Below are 15,077 nucleotides of genomic sequence, written 5' to 3'. Positions count from 1 at the left end.
TAAAACAGATGTAGTTATTATATATTAGGATATATATATATATATATATATATAAATTAAACTCTTATGCACGATGAGTTAAAGTAATCACGTATTTCAAGTACAGAGTGATTCACGAGGATTTACCATCACTTACGGAGCTTATTTCCGAAGAAATTCTGAGCAAGAAATGTCATATAAACATCTGTTCTAATCTCAATATTTTCAGAGTTACACTAATTTGAAATTGTTAATAAATACCTTTTTTTTTAGTTTTAAGGGTTAAAAAATATCACAAATCGAGAATGAACTATTCATAAGTATCATTTCTTTAATTGGCTAGTGTTTTGAAGCTAAAAATATGTTGTTAATTGCTTTGTACAGATTTTGTTTTTCAATTTTTAACTAAAAATTACATTATTCTTACGAAGTTACCATAAAAATTGTTACAAATCATACGACTTTAGGAACTTGATTCTTTACAGTTTAATTATGCATCCTAAAGTAAAGTCTTGAAGAATTTACAAGAGTGGCATGATTTGTAATAATTGTTGTGATAAATGCGTAAGAAAATGTAATTTTGTAGTTAAAAATGGGAAAAAAATTCTGTACGAAGCAACTATGGAATTCACAACACATTTTTAACTTTAGAATACTAGCTCATGAAAGAAATGATACTCCTGAATAGTTTATTCTTTACTTATATGTAATATTTTTTTACCCTTAAAACTCAAGAATAATGGTATTTTACAAACTATTTCAAATTAGTGTAGCTCTAAATATATTGAGATTAGGACAATTGTTTGACATTTTTTGCTCAGAATGTCTTCGAAAATAAGCTCCGTAATCCTCCTGAATCACTCTGTATATTGTATTCCAGTTTGTTATGTCAGGTTTAACTGCTTCTGAAGCAGCCTGTACTTGTTAATATTCGACTTTTTACCGATAAAACTGCAAATTTAATGACTCTACATAGTTTCATATAGCCCAGATCACTTTACATGTCTGTATATTTACTAATGTTTTGCAATGTTCGAAAATGAGAGAGGCAACGAAGACATTACAAACGTCTTCTTTTTTCATATGAAGAACTGATCGTAAGACCTGCACTAAAATCCTTAAGCGGTTAAAACATGAAGGAACGGGAGTGTAGGACAGCGAATATTTTTTATAACGTGGAACAAACATGCCAGGCCCCCTCCTGCAGAGCGACATTGGCCAATACCGAACTCTGCAGTATTCAAACTTGAACCTAACATAGCGCCTGTAATGCACAACGCTAACATTTATTAAACTCTCTTTATTCATTTGTCACTTACAAAATAGGACGCCAAGCCACCGGCGTAGCTTAGAAGGTTACGCCTTTGTTTGCTGTTCCGCAGTTGGGCTTGGGCGTAGGATCGATTCCAGTTTCGTCTGATTACCTGGGTGGGTTTTTTTCCGAGGTTTTCCTGTACTGTAAGGGGAATGTAAGGTAATTCACGGCGAATCCTCGGCTTCAAAACGACCTAAACCAGTGGTCCTCAAAATTATTAATACTGCGGATCAGTATTTTCGCGGTTTCCTTCAAAGTCGTCAATGGAATTATGGGTTAATATTAAGTGAATATGAGTAGTGATATTTCTGTTGCATTTTCAAAAATTGAATTAATGTTAATGGTAGGCCTATATTCGAATTAAACAAAACGTAAATAATATAATACTGTTCTAAAAAAATAGATGGTCTTCATTAAGTTGATATTAAAACAGTAAAACAACAGTCTAGTTCTGAATCATCGTGAATGATGAAAAAAATATCCCCGACCATAATATTCGCGGACCCTCAGAATGAGCTTTGGGAACCCTACTTTAATACTACTTCGTTATCACCAATACCATCTATGATACCATCAGGTGATAGACAACATTAAGATATATGAATCTTATGCAGAGACTAAGAGGAAGGCAGAAAATATGAACGATTGGAGAATTCTGAGTTTGCAGTGAAAACTCTGCCCTTGGAAAGAACACTGTAAAATGAATGAGTGATTTCTTGGGCTAGGATTATGATGAAATTGCATTTATTTTCTAGTAAGTCAGGAACAATGCTGCTTTAGTATTTATGTTATGTGATAAACTAAGTGCTTTAAACATATTTGTTAGGACATTTTTTGCATCTTTTTTTTTGTTTTATTCGGTCATTTTTGGGGTATTCTCATTTAATTTGGTCATAAATCCCCATTATTAATGTAAAATATTATTTATTTCCTTTGGTATTTTCTCTACATATTTTTTTCAATTAATACCCATTATTTTGTAGGATATTATTTTATAGTTTTTCTACACAAACAAATATTGTCATTTTAACGTAGTGCACTCCCACGTAATGGATCAGTCCAACCACCCCTTCAATATAGTCTCCTCTATACCTGCTAGTTCCGGATAAGAGTGGTCTGTGGTGGACTACATGGAACTACGTCAGGTAAAATAATTAATTAAAGTGTACTACTTAGAACAATTATGTAAAATTAAATAAACTTGAATGTTGGTACTGGAATTTAATTTAATTACTAGTCTAAATATTAATATTCCTACTAAGCCAATTATGCATGATCAATTTTTAGGGCATTTTAAGGGCATTTTTGAAAGATTTTTAGTTCATAAATGCATTGTTTTAGGACATTTTTTCATGATTTATAGGTTATCAAAATCCTATCCCTAGTGATTTCCATCTACGCTAATAAACCTAGTAGTTGATGAAGCATCGTTAGCCAACGGAAAAAATTCGGCAGTAGCCTGCGTCGCTGAGACGGGCGTTTGTTTGAACGTATAGTGAGGATCACGTAAGAGCAGTTCCTAAAAAGCTAATTTGGCCGTCTCTCCAGTGTTGCCAACTAATACCAGATATCACCAAAGAGGGTAAAATCACAATGCCATGTACTGTAATAATAATAATAATAATAATAATAATAATAATAATAATAATAATAATAATAATAATAATAATAATGTCTTGCTTATTTACTTATTTACCACATCTCATGTTTGTTTTTTCTAAATAGTTCAATAATTGAATAGCCGCCCAGATCAAGGTTGTAACCAGCAAATATGAAATTCTTAAAAAATGGGAGAAAACACATTGTAATGTACATAATTTCAATTTTTTAGAGCAAGGTTGACAATCAGACATGTGTGCTGATTTCTGTTTTCTTGATTTAGCAACAATAAATTTGTACAGAAGTATCTAGTATGGGTACTTTTTGAAAAGCTCGTAATGAGCATTATTCGAAAATATAAAAATATATTGGATATTCCATTTAAAATAAGAGAGTTGGAGTTACTTCCGATTAAACTGGCAGTAGGAAAAAACTGTAGTATCATTATTGAGTTCTTAGCATACGGCTGTCCCCACACACAGAGTTCCATGTCACTGAACTGTGCTTCAAACGTTATTTAGGTGATACGGGACTTTTTACTAAGCCTGTATATCAGTACAAGTTTCAATTACGTATTCTGAATGTCTCTTTCATTTTTAATTCGAATTCGTACGTTATAATTTCTTAATAATTAATATATAGTTCAAAATCTTGTTATGAATTTTTAGTCCATAATTAAGCTGTATTTTTTTGCCAGCTGTTGTGCTGCATTTTGCCTCTTCTTGTAAGGTTTTATTTGTTTTATTTCCCTGTGGAAGAAAATTAATAATGTAGTTTAAATATTTGTTCCAATAATTGCATTTTGCTTTCGAAATCGCAATGACTTCACGTTGTCCCAAATGTTCCAACTTCAGTACTAGTACGTACGAAACGTTCATCATCAACCATACCTAGACAGACAGCGCAGTGGATAAAAGATGGAAAAAGTAAACAAGCTCTAGCTTGGCTCCCTACCTTCACCCAATACTCCGCTATCGGATAACCTGTATCGCCCCGAATGAGATTTCAACTTCGAAGTCTAGTTATAGCGTTGGGCTTTTTACTTTCAAACTGGATGTCGCTTGTTACTATCCGCTGATGAGTTGCTAAGTAACAGCTATTAAAAATTACTACTAATTTCGTAACATCCAAACTCCTGAATGGCACCTCATATGAGACCAATTTCGAAGACGTATTCTACGTCAAAATGTGACTCCGATTCATACCTCAGCGGTTACTAAGTGGACGTAATATGTTTCCAAGCGTCACACTGCCATCAGATTTTATAGCAGACTGCATATTGCTGTAGTTTTCTTCTTTACCGAAACTTTTTTCATCGTTATAGGCCTACGATGTGCTTCTGAATAATAAATATGTTGTTCAAAACCTTCTCTGTCTAGTTCGTTGCTTACAATGACAACAGAACTTCAATAGAAGCGATATTACCAACATTGAAATTCACGACATGATGTAATGATTTTATTTTCTTTGTATGCTTTAGTTATTTTCGATCACACGTGCACTAAATGCAGACAGCATAGTCTGTTTTCTTTAAGGTATGATGCCGTCGATATTTTGAAAACAGACAAGTAATTGGATATTTTAAAAGTTTCAGAGAAAAAGTCTTATATCGTCCAAAATAAAAAGAGGTGAAATGTATAGGCTAGAGTAAGTAGATTTGTAATTGAGCAGAAATAGAACTGAAATATATTCTTAAAAATTACTAGGACACAGCAGTTTTTCCACTATTTTACATTTCGCTTCTTCCTGAGAACTTTTTATAACCCTATTGCTAAGATGTTTTCATAAAATGTAGTTTCTTTTCATTTTTAAGACGTTCAAACGTTATGAGTAGATTTCTGATTTAGGTTAAATGTCCATTTTTATACGGGGATAAACTAAAATTAGTTACATATCTTAACGTTTTATAAGATATGAATGTTTGGAAGGGATTTTATAGTGCCTAAAATGCTTATTTTGCCCATTTTGACATAGCACATTTTAAGATTTTAGAACCTGAAAATGCCCTTTTCTATTTCGTTATTATTTTAATTTTTTCGTGTAGCAGTGAAAAAGGTTTTGAATATCATGGGGTAGGTTTCGTTCTAAGATCTTGTAACTTAATAGTTTGATTGTAGAGATGAAAAAAGTTCTGGAAAGTAACTGGTTTTGTTGAGCACTTGAGCAGGCAGTAGAAATGTGATAAATAGGGAGGATATACTTCTCCCTAAAGAAATCAACATGGAAAATTTTACTAGATTTAAATATGCACCCTTTACTTGGATCTCATTGGATCATTGGATATAACTTTTTCTCTTATAAAATATTTCTGTCTTAAAGAAAGTCAAAGTTTCCCAACAGAAAATTTAGAGAAAATTCTTGTTATGTATTCAATTGCGAATTAAGAGTAATGTGTTAGTTGTAACCGAGCGGGCTAGCGGTGTGGTAGAGGGTTGGCCTTGCATTCGGGAGGTCCGGGGTTCGATCCCATGGGCCGACAATCCTGAGGTTTTTCATGATTTCCTCAGTTATTTCCAGGCAAATGCCGGGATTGTACCTCTTGAAAGTCCGGCCATGGACGGCGATCCTTCCCTTAATCCTTTCATATGTGTGAGTGAATGCTGTGTAATGTCTTAAATGTTTGTGTTGTATCGGAGGTGGCCCTGGCATTGAGCTGATCCCTCATCCGGGGAGGCCCTCCATGTTCTTGTGTGGTCAAAAAAGTATGTATGTGATCCATGGATTAATCTCTCTCCCGACAGGTCGCGGCCCTGTAAGGCCCGGGTAGCGTGGGTCGTGTAAAATGAACCTAAAAGGGGGAGATTAAACTAAGGGAAAGAAGAAGAATAAGAAGTGTTAATTGTAAATTCATGGATAAATTAATTTAATTGCAATATTAACACTGCAATGAGGTCGATGAATTTATTAATAACCTAAATACTTATTCATAATTTAAGACAAAGTTTATAAGCAACTTCTTTTTACTATTTTATCACTGTATACCTTAATGTTTAAAACTCACTAATTAATTGCATTTTGGTAGTTATTGTAGTCTGAATGGATAGAAACACATTTTACATCATTAAACTCATATTCTTAGCTGCCTGAAATTGTATTTTTAGTTGCCTAAAACTGTATTTATAGTGACAATTTTTTTTATTTTAGGGCTTGTTTTAGGTGCGTAAAGGTTGGTTTTTAAAGACCTAAAAATCCGAGCTCTAGTTATGTGTGTCACTTAAATTTTAAAGCTATAATTATACAATAACCAATGGAAAGGAAAAACTCCGTCCAAAAATAACCTATTTTAGCTCAAACTTGTAATCTTTATTAAATAGGAATGAAAGGAAATGTTGGAAGCTATTTTCAGTGCAGTGCTACAACATAGTGTGTGATTTCGCGGTGAATTGCGAGCTGGAAATTGCATTAAATAGTAAATAATTATGCTTGGTTTCATTATTAGTTTAGAGGTATACCATTTACGCCAATTTAAAACCAGAATCTGTTAAGTCGAATTTACTCAATAAAATCAATGTTTTCTATGTACTGTGTGGCCATACACAGAAGTTTTAGAATACAATAATTTAAGTAATATTTCAAGTGTTATTTTTTCCAAAACACAAGGTATAGAAAATAATTATAACATACATATACTGGAATTTAAATATTTTCAATTTGTAACAATTCACTTGCCGTACAACACAAACAAAACTGGACACACTCATAAGTACCAGATAACACACGTTGTGAACTAAATAAAAACAATCTTAAGCTTATATTTCTTTCCGTGTTCCCATGTTAACACCTCATAACGAACAGTCCATTCCATGAAGTTGCTATGACAATGAAATGTACATTTTTGAAACAGTTAAAAGTAAATAATATTATATTAAATATTCAATCATAAAGAGAAGACTATACTACAAAAATGTCATTGGCGTATATGTAACATTTTAGGCCTATGTCTTACAATCAAACATTCTGATGGTGGCAGAAAAAAAAGGTAACTTTTTTCTTTCATCATGTTAATAATGTCAAAATAAGTGCTTATACAAATTTTTGCCACTTAACCGCAATTACGAGAGCCGTAAAAATAAGTTTTCCAAGGCTGTTAACAGAAAGAAAACACAATTTCATTGGAAAAATTTATTGGAACAGATACAGCAATTGTTGAGCTATTTTTCAACATATTCCCCAACGGAATTGAGACATTTGTCGTATCATGGGATAGACAGAGAAGCTCAAACGGCTATCACACGCTGGTTCCGATCCCAGGCGGCTAACTTCTACGACACAAGGATACAAAAATTGATCCCATGGTATGACAAATGCCTCATTTCCAGTGGGGGATATATTGACAAATAGCGCAACAATTGCTGTGTCTGTTTCAATAAATCTTTCCATACAATTATGCTTTTTTCTGTAAATGGCTCAAGCGAAAATCACTTTCTGGACGGCCTCGTAATTGCTGTCGAGTGACCAAAATTTGTATAAGCACTTCTTTTGACATTATTAACATGGTGGAAGAAAAAAATTCACTTTTTATCTGCCGCCATTAGAATGTTTGCTTGTTAGTTATCACTCTAAAATCTAAATAATTCACAGAAAATATTGCACTACAATTTGAGAATAATGCTGCAATGAACAATCACTGAAAAATCATTGCCTTAATAATAACTAATAGGCCTACTCTTTTAAACAACGTGAAACCTTTTCAGAATGCTGTATATTATTATGTTGTTCTTTGCGTAAATGCATGTTACGTGCAGTCGATGTGGATCTTTATTCTCAACAGTTAGAACGAGTTCAGTAAGTTTTGTGAGAAGAAAGCAGCATTTATTCGAAATACTCGTAGAATTCTCTTGCGAGACCCCGGACTGCTCGAACAATCATGGGAAAATCCAGGAATTGGAAGGAATCGAAATGATATCACTCGCGGCATATAGCCCTGATTTTGCGCCTTCAGTTTACCATCTGTTTTGATCCATGACCTACTTCCTAATTGGAAGCGGTTAAAATGGGTATCACCCAATCCTTCGCACTTTAAACCAAAAACAAGTACCGTCCCAGGGTAAAAAACCTCACTAAAAGTGACTCAAGTGGCCAGGCAACGGGACCACTCCTTCCAATCCATCTACCTGGAAAATGGCGATCTAACATTGGCGTACTGGAAGTCTTAAATGTGCTGGAGCACCGTTTAGTTGATACCATAGTTACCTGGATATCCCAGTCCCCAGATCTAACACTATTGGACTTCTTTCTCTGGGGCTGCATGAAGAAGAAAGTGTACCAAACGGAGATAGCAAGCAAGGAAGAGCTCGTTGCAAAGATTAACACGGCTGCAATGGAGATACACCAGCATGGATTAAATAATGTGCAGCGAGAGGTTAGACGGCGTGCTGAATCGTGTGTTTGTGCGAAAGGGGGGCATTTTGAGCGTCTGCTCTAGACAACTGACAATTAGCCAATCTTCTCTCAAGCACACAGGTCCATTAGGTGTGGAATCAAATGGGGATAGATACGTTATGTGATATTCGTGTAACTCGGGAACGGGGATGGATATTGAAAAAGTGTATTAGGATTTTTTGTTGCAAATAAGGTCCTGAATCGCTTCCTTAAGGGTTGACCTGACCTTTTGATACACTCTGTATGTTGTGGGCATGTTATTGTGTGCTTGTATATTTCGTATTGTTCTAACATGTTTAACTATGGACTTTTTGGTGTGATGTGTAATATTTCCATATCTGTTTCTATGTTATTGTAGTCGTGATTGTGTGCCGGAAATCAAGATCAACTGGAACAGCACTAGTTCGTAGGACACTGGAGATGACGCCGTACCGATGTCGAAACGGAGACCCGTCTGTCTAAGGTACGTAACCTGTTTTAAATTTTAACACTTTTAACAATTCTGCTAATATAGTTTCAAGTTTGAAACTTTTTTGTTTGAAATTTCTCAAAGAATAACCCCCGAAATTAATTACAATACTTAGGTTCATTCTGTACACAATGGGTCATCAGCGTATAGATAAATTATACAGTATGGACACTTCGCGTCGGTATCTTTGATGTAACAGGACTGATTTCAATGACCTTCAAACCAGTTTGAGCGTGAGATTCTGCTTTCTCGCAGGAGTTGGCACTGACATCACACCAGCTAGCAGTCGACACAGCGGAAATATAACACATATAATTAATACATTTAGGTACTTTATGTACTCAAATAAAATAAATTGGACCTATGAAATAATAAATCCGTCATTAACTGTAAAGTCTAGACTCTAGAGTTCCTTTATAATGAGAGTGGAGACGTTGACTCCAACAACAATAATTAAAATGTAATGATTTGATAATTCTGAAAATGGAAAAACAAAACTGCCATGAGAAGTAAAATTATATACCTATATTATATTGTATACAAATATTAAACGAATTTGATACATAATTTTATAATTTATTATATTATTTTATAATATAATTTATTGTATATAAAATATAAAAAATTATTATTACAACTAGTTTGTCACTGAGAAATAAGGAAAAGCTGTTACTTGAATTTATTTGAAGCAAAGCGTTGCTGGATTATGCAATAAGGTAGGCGATGTTTGGATCCTGTGTCTCAACTCTATACTCAATTATCTTAACGTGTGCTCGATTACACTAACCTCTAGCGCTTGAAAGTGGAACTAAACGCCGGCGCACATAGAAACAAAACAGGAAAATTCACTCAGTGTCCATTCTATACGTATAATCCCTATTCGCTGGTATCACCTTTAACCGAAAGAGTGGAAAAACTGATCAGAGAATTGCTTTCTATTAATTTGTTAGATAGTCATGTATAAAGAATGATAACTTATAATAGTCGTAAATACTTTAAGTAACAATATTATTGATTTTGGATGTGAGGAAAGAAAACATTCCCTGTTTAATGTACTTAGCTTGTTGGTGGTGTTTGTAGTTTGAAACATCTTTGAAAGATTGTAACGTCTGAAATTAATTTAATTTAATAAACTATTAAATCGTGCAAGCATTCGATTGATCGAATTGTCGACCAATAAATCACAAACAATTGCATTCCGGTTGCATGTTGCCAGGGGCGCTTCTGATTAGTCGTAGGAACTTTCTCTTGTTCCTGTGTTTAAGACATGCAGCCCTTTTATGCTAATGATACAGTCACTTGGCTGCCTGAGAAATACCGCAACGTCATGGCTTTATTCCTTATTCTCCGACAGCTTCGTTTGTAATTACTATCCCCTCAAGTCACGTGTCTCCCCGTTCGCGTTCTATTACTTAAGTAGAGCAACCAAACAAGAGCAATCTGCCGCTAGAGGTATGGTTAATATTCAGCATTTAATCCTTTACCGTTTCCTTCAAGAAAATGTTCCACTTATTTAATATTCTGTTGCTGAAATATGCAGAAATACTGCAACTTTTATTAGCCTAAGAAAATTGCAGCAACGCTACGACAGAATGACTACCAACCTATCATCTTTAATACTTTCCCTGGTAAGTGTGGCATACTGTAGATACTGTAAGCGCTACCTTTACCTTTAGGTTGGTTAAATATTTGACATTTACTTATTTGTTATATCTATTTGGAGACAAGAATTTTCATTGGTACACAGTCCGCGCGTGTAAGCTCCGCAATGAACTTCGAATTTCAAAAGAGTCGTGAATTTTGTAGAAAAGTTGAGCGCAGACTTAAGTTCATGCATACCAAAGTTTGCAAATGGTATGTGGTACAATTCTCAGGTATTATGAATAGTCTATATTAAGATGCAGGCACTAAATATTCATATAATATGAAGTACTCTGGAGGCAGCACATTGAGCCCATATGGCTGTGTTTGCCTCAACCTGTACCTGTAGGCCTACTTCATTCCGTTTCAGCGTGAGGTGTCATGCAAAAACCCAGGCAAATCTTAATTTTTGTTTTAATTCCATTTACAAGATTTTACATACCATCAGTTGAGTTATACAGGGACATCATTTTATTTTTACTAACATTTCTAATATTAACCTGGCTATACCTTTGGATCAACGATTAAGAACCGGAAACACCGTTTGCAACCCCCTTCCACGACTGGAGTTCGATGATACTGGCGTAATATACAAACAAATCACTTTACTAGGTAGGCCTATAGGAGGGAAGAAAAGTAGTTCATTTACGTAAACTAGGAAATATCGCGATTTTGAATTTGATAATTTTCATTAGGTTCTTGTTTAATCAAAATACAGTACTGTATTAACAATGAGTGTTTTTACCCACGAACTGAGCTTTCCATGCGGAGGTATTCATTATGCAGTGTATATTATACTGTCTACAGAACATTAGCGTACAATATAGAGAATGAAGTTAAATTGAAAAAATAATCATACTATGGATATTTAAACACATTTTTGAAAATTGTGGCCGTTCATTTCGATTCAGGCTTCAGTTCTAATGTGGATATTATCGCACTATAGACTATTGTACGTAATTCCAATTACCAGGTTCGTACTTCGTATCAGTAAATCATGTTGAAATAATTCTGTACCTCTCTATAAAAGAGACCTTACGTACTTTAAATTCAATCTTCACTTCTGCCCGATCCGAAAAAATAAAATTACTCAGACATGGTATCTACTGTCCGTCCAAGTGGTTACGTCGCAGCGTCGTAGAAAGGGAGGAAGTCACGTGACAGTTAATTACTTAACGAGGCTCTTTTATTTAAGTCATTTTAAACAATTGTATGGGTATAATATTACGTAGACGTCCAATTCCTAACAGAAATTAATGTTCCCAGAAAAGAGCTAAGACAGCCCAGCCACTAGCATTTACAGAGAGGCGAATATAAGCAGGTGGGGGAAACCGGGATGCGACGTAGGCAAATGGAAAATGATGCAATATTGAAAGCTCTTTCGTCATTGGAAAACGCGAACATATTTCTGGAACGTACTGTTTACTATGACCGTAAGGCTACTATGACTATATATGCGGTCTTGGATCTGTGTGGAAGACGGTTGAACTTCGTTGGTAGAAGGGGTGGGAGTGAAGTACATTAAAAAACTCGGGTACAATAAAAATTGAAGTAAAAATAAAATGATGTCCCTGTATAAAAATAGACAATACATAGCAAGCAGATTCATTCAATTTACAAGCACAAACAATTTATCGTCTGAGCTATAGAAAAATATGTAGGCCTATTACATAGCAAGCAGATTAATTCAATTTATAAACTTATACAAGTCATCAGTTGAGCTATACAAAATATGTAATACACAGCAAGTAGATTAATTCAATTTACAAGCGTAAACAATTTTTCAGTTGAACTGTACATAAAATAGGCCTATTCAATAAGTAAGCATACAGTATGAATTCGAAGTTAGAGAAGTAAGTCTAAAAAAAAATAATAATAATAACAATAATAATAATACTTTATTGCCAGAACAAAGATAGGGGAGAGTCGGGTAGTATCGGACATCGGGTAATATCGGACAGTGAGTTTCTTTCATCTACCACCCGATGATAGTACCTGATTGACATGGTTACGTTTCTGTGATGTCGCATAGAGAAATGTAACCATGTCGTTCAGGTACTACCATATGGTGGTAGATGAAAGAAACGCACTGTCCGATACTACCCGATGTCCGATACTACCCGATTCTCCCCTACATATTTATTTTTTATAGAAGAACTTTCTAGCACTCCCAGAAAGAGTAAGTTACATACTAGTGCTCAGGGGGCATTCCACATAAGTTAATGTTAAGACGTTATATTGAATAACAGAGTAAACAGTAATAAAAGAAAAGAAGAAGAAAAAACACATATCACAATAATTGAACTTTAAATTTTCTCTGTTAACAGCAATTTTTTAAATAGATTTTTTAAAAATAAGGAGCATTAGCAAATTGTAAGTTTGGAAATTTCATGTTATAAAGCCTTGGACCGAAGTTGCTACTGTGATTATATGCTTCAGTTGTAGTACATTTAGGAACTGTCAAGCATATGTTGTCTGATCTTTTGGTTTTATATTTATGTGAACATAAATTAAATATGTTTCGGTTTTTACGTACGAAATTTAGTAATACATTGTTATAAATTTGATGGAAGTCAAATACTTTAAATTCTGAATACAGCAGCTCTGAAGGATAATCAAGAGGTTTATTAAGGCATATTTTCATTATTCTTTTCTGTAGCAAAGTCATTGGCATGAGGGGGTACTATAAACACTACCCCATCCTATAATGCCATATTGTAATAAAGCCAAGCCATATTGCAATATAGCCAAATGGCAGATCACTTCTAAACTAAAAGAATGCCTACATGTACACTGAAATTTATCATTTACAGACGTAATGATATAAGCCATGTTAAATGTAGCTCTACCTAAACAGTGTTATGTGAACAAGTTTGCTGCAACATAGGCCTATCATTTTGGAACTCGATATAATTTTATTAATTTATGGAAATATAGAGTATTTTGGACACTTCTGAAAGGGTTAGATTGTACGTGAAATCTGTAGCAATATTAATTATTTACATTACGTGTCATAAATAACATTGCTAAAGAGAATAATTTGGAAATTTCCACAAAAAGGACAAAGATATTTCGCTAAGTTGGCACAATCACAGTAGAACAGAAATTGTTATAAAATATACATTAGAAGAAGTCAATCGCTTTGCGTTGTAAAATTTAATATCAATCTTCGAATGAAATATACTTTAAATTAGCCAAATGATTATAATTAATTGGCACAGTTAAAAGAAAAAAATTCACAAAAATGAGAAAGAGACTAGGCCTATTTTAAATTACAGAAGGCTTTAATTCTATGTGTATTATTTTTATATTTGTGGCAGAAAGTTGAATTTTGACAGCCTTGCAGAGACAAAGAATTGAAAGAGGAGATATGAAATTACGTCTAATTTGACCTGTGGCAGAATACTCTCTTCGGAACAATAAAACGAATTGATACATGAAGAATAATTAAACATTTAAAATATATTAAACTTGATGGAATAGTGCAGAAAAAATTGATACCTACATTTAAGAGAAATGCTAGAAAGTCTTATTCCACTTCAAGTTTAGAAGGTACAAGCAACAAGCCAAGATAGGCCTAAATACTGGAAGACCATGGAAACGTTGACAGGAGCAGCTTTAAATATGGAGACGGAAAGGATCAAAGAGTCGAATCTATAATGCCTATGTCGACTATTATTATTGTTATTATTATTATTATTATTATTATTGTTTTTGTTATTATTGTTATTATTATTATTATTATTATTATTATTATTATTATTATTTAGCCTATAGTGTATTAGGATTTTAAGTCTGATTAATCACTTTGTGTAATACTTAGAGGTTTTCCTATTTATGACCTCTAAAATTTTGGTGGTGTGGAAGAGAATCTGATGACCTTGTCTACAGAATGAATGGATAGGTGAATGAGTGAATAGATGAATGAATGGATGGATAGATGAGTGATTGGGTGGATAGATGGGTGAATGAGTGGATAGATGGGTGAATGGGTGGATAGATTGATGAATGGTTGGATAGATGATTGAATGGATGGATAGATGGATGAATGGGTGGATATATGGGTGAGTGGGTGGATAGATGGTTGAATGGGTGGATAGGTGGGTAAATGGGTGGATAGGTGGGTGAATGGGTGGATAAATCGATGAATGAGTGGATAGATGGGCGAATGGGTGGATAGATGGTTGAATGGGTGTATAAATGGTAGAATGGGTGGATAGATGGATGAATGGGTGGATAGATGGGTGAATGGGTGGATAGATGGATGAATGGGTGGGTGGATAGATGGATGAATGGGTGGTTAGATAGGTGGGTGAATGGGTGGAGATGGGTGAATGGGTGGATAGATGGATGAATGGGTGGATAGATGATTGAATGGGTGAGTAGGTGTATGAATGGGTGGATAGATGGTTGAATGGGTGGATAGATGGATGAATGGGTGGATAGATGATTGAATGGGTGAGTAGGTGGATAGATGGATGAATGGGTGGATAGATGATTGAATGGGTGGACAGATGATTGAATGGGTGAGTAGGTGTATGAATGGGTGGATAGATGGTTGAATGGGTGGATAGGCGGGTGAATGGGTGGATAGATGGGTGAATAGGTGGATAAATGGTTTAATGGGTGGATAGATGGGTGAATGGGTGGATAGATGGGTGAATGGGTGGATAGATGGTTGAATGGGTGTAT

Source organism: Periplaneta americana, chromosome 5, assembly GCF_040183065.1.
Source record: "Periplaneta americana isolate PAMFEO1 chromosome 5, P.americana_PAMFEO1_priV1, whole genome shotgun sequence".
Classification (NCBI taxonomy): Eukaryota; Metazoa; Arthropoda; class Insecta; order Blattodea; family Blattidae; genus Periplaneta; species Periplaneta americana.
Note: the sequence above shows the minus strand (reverse complement) of the source record.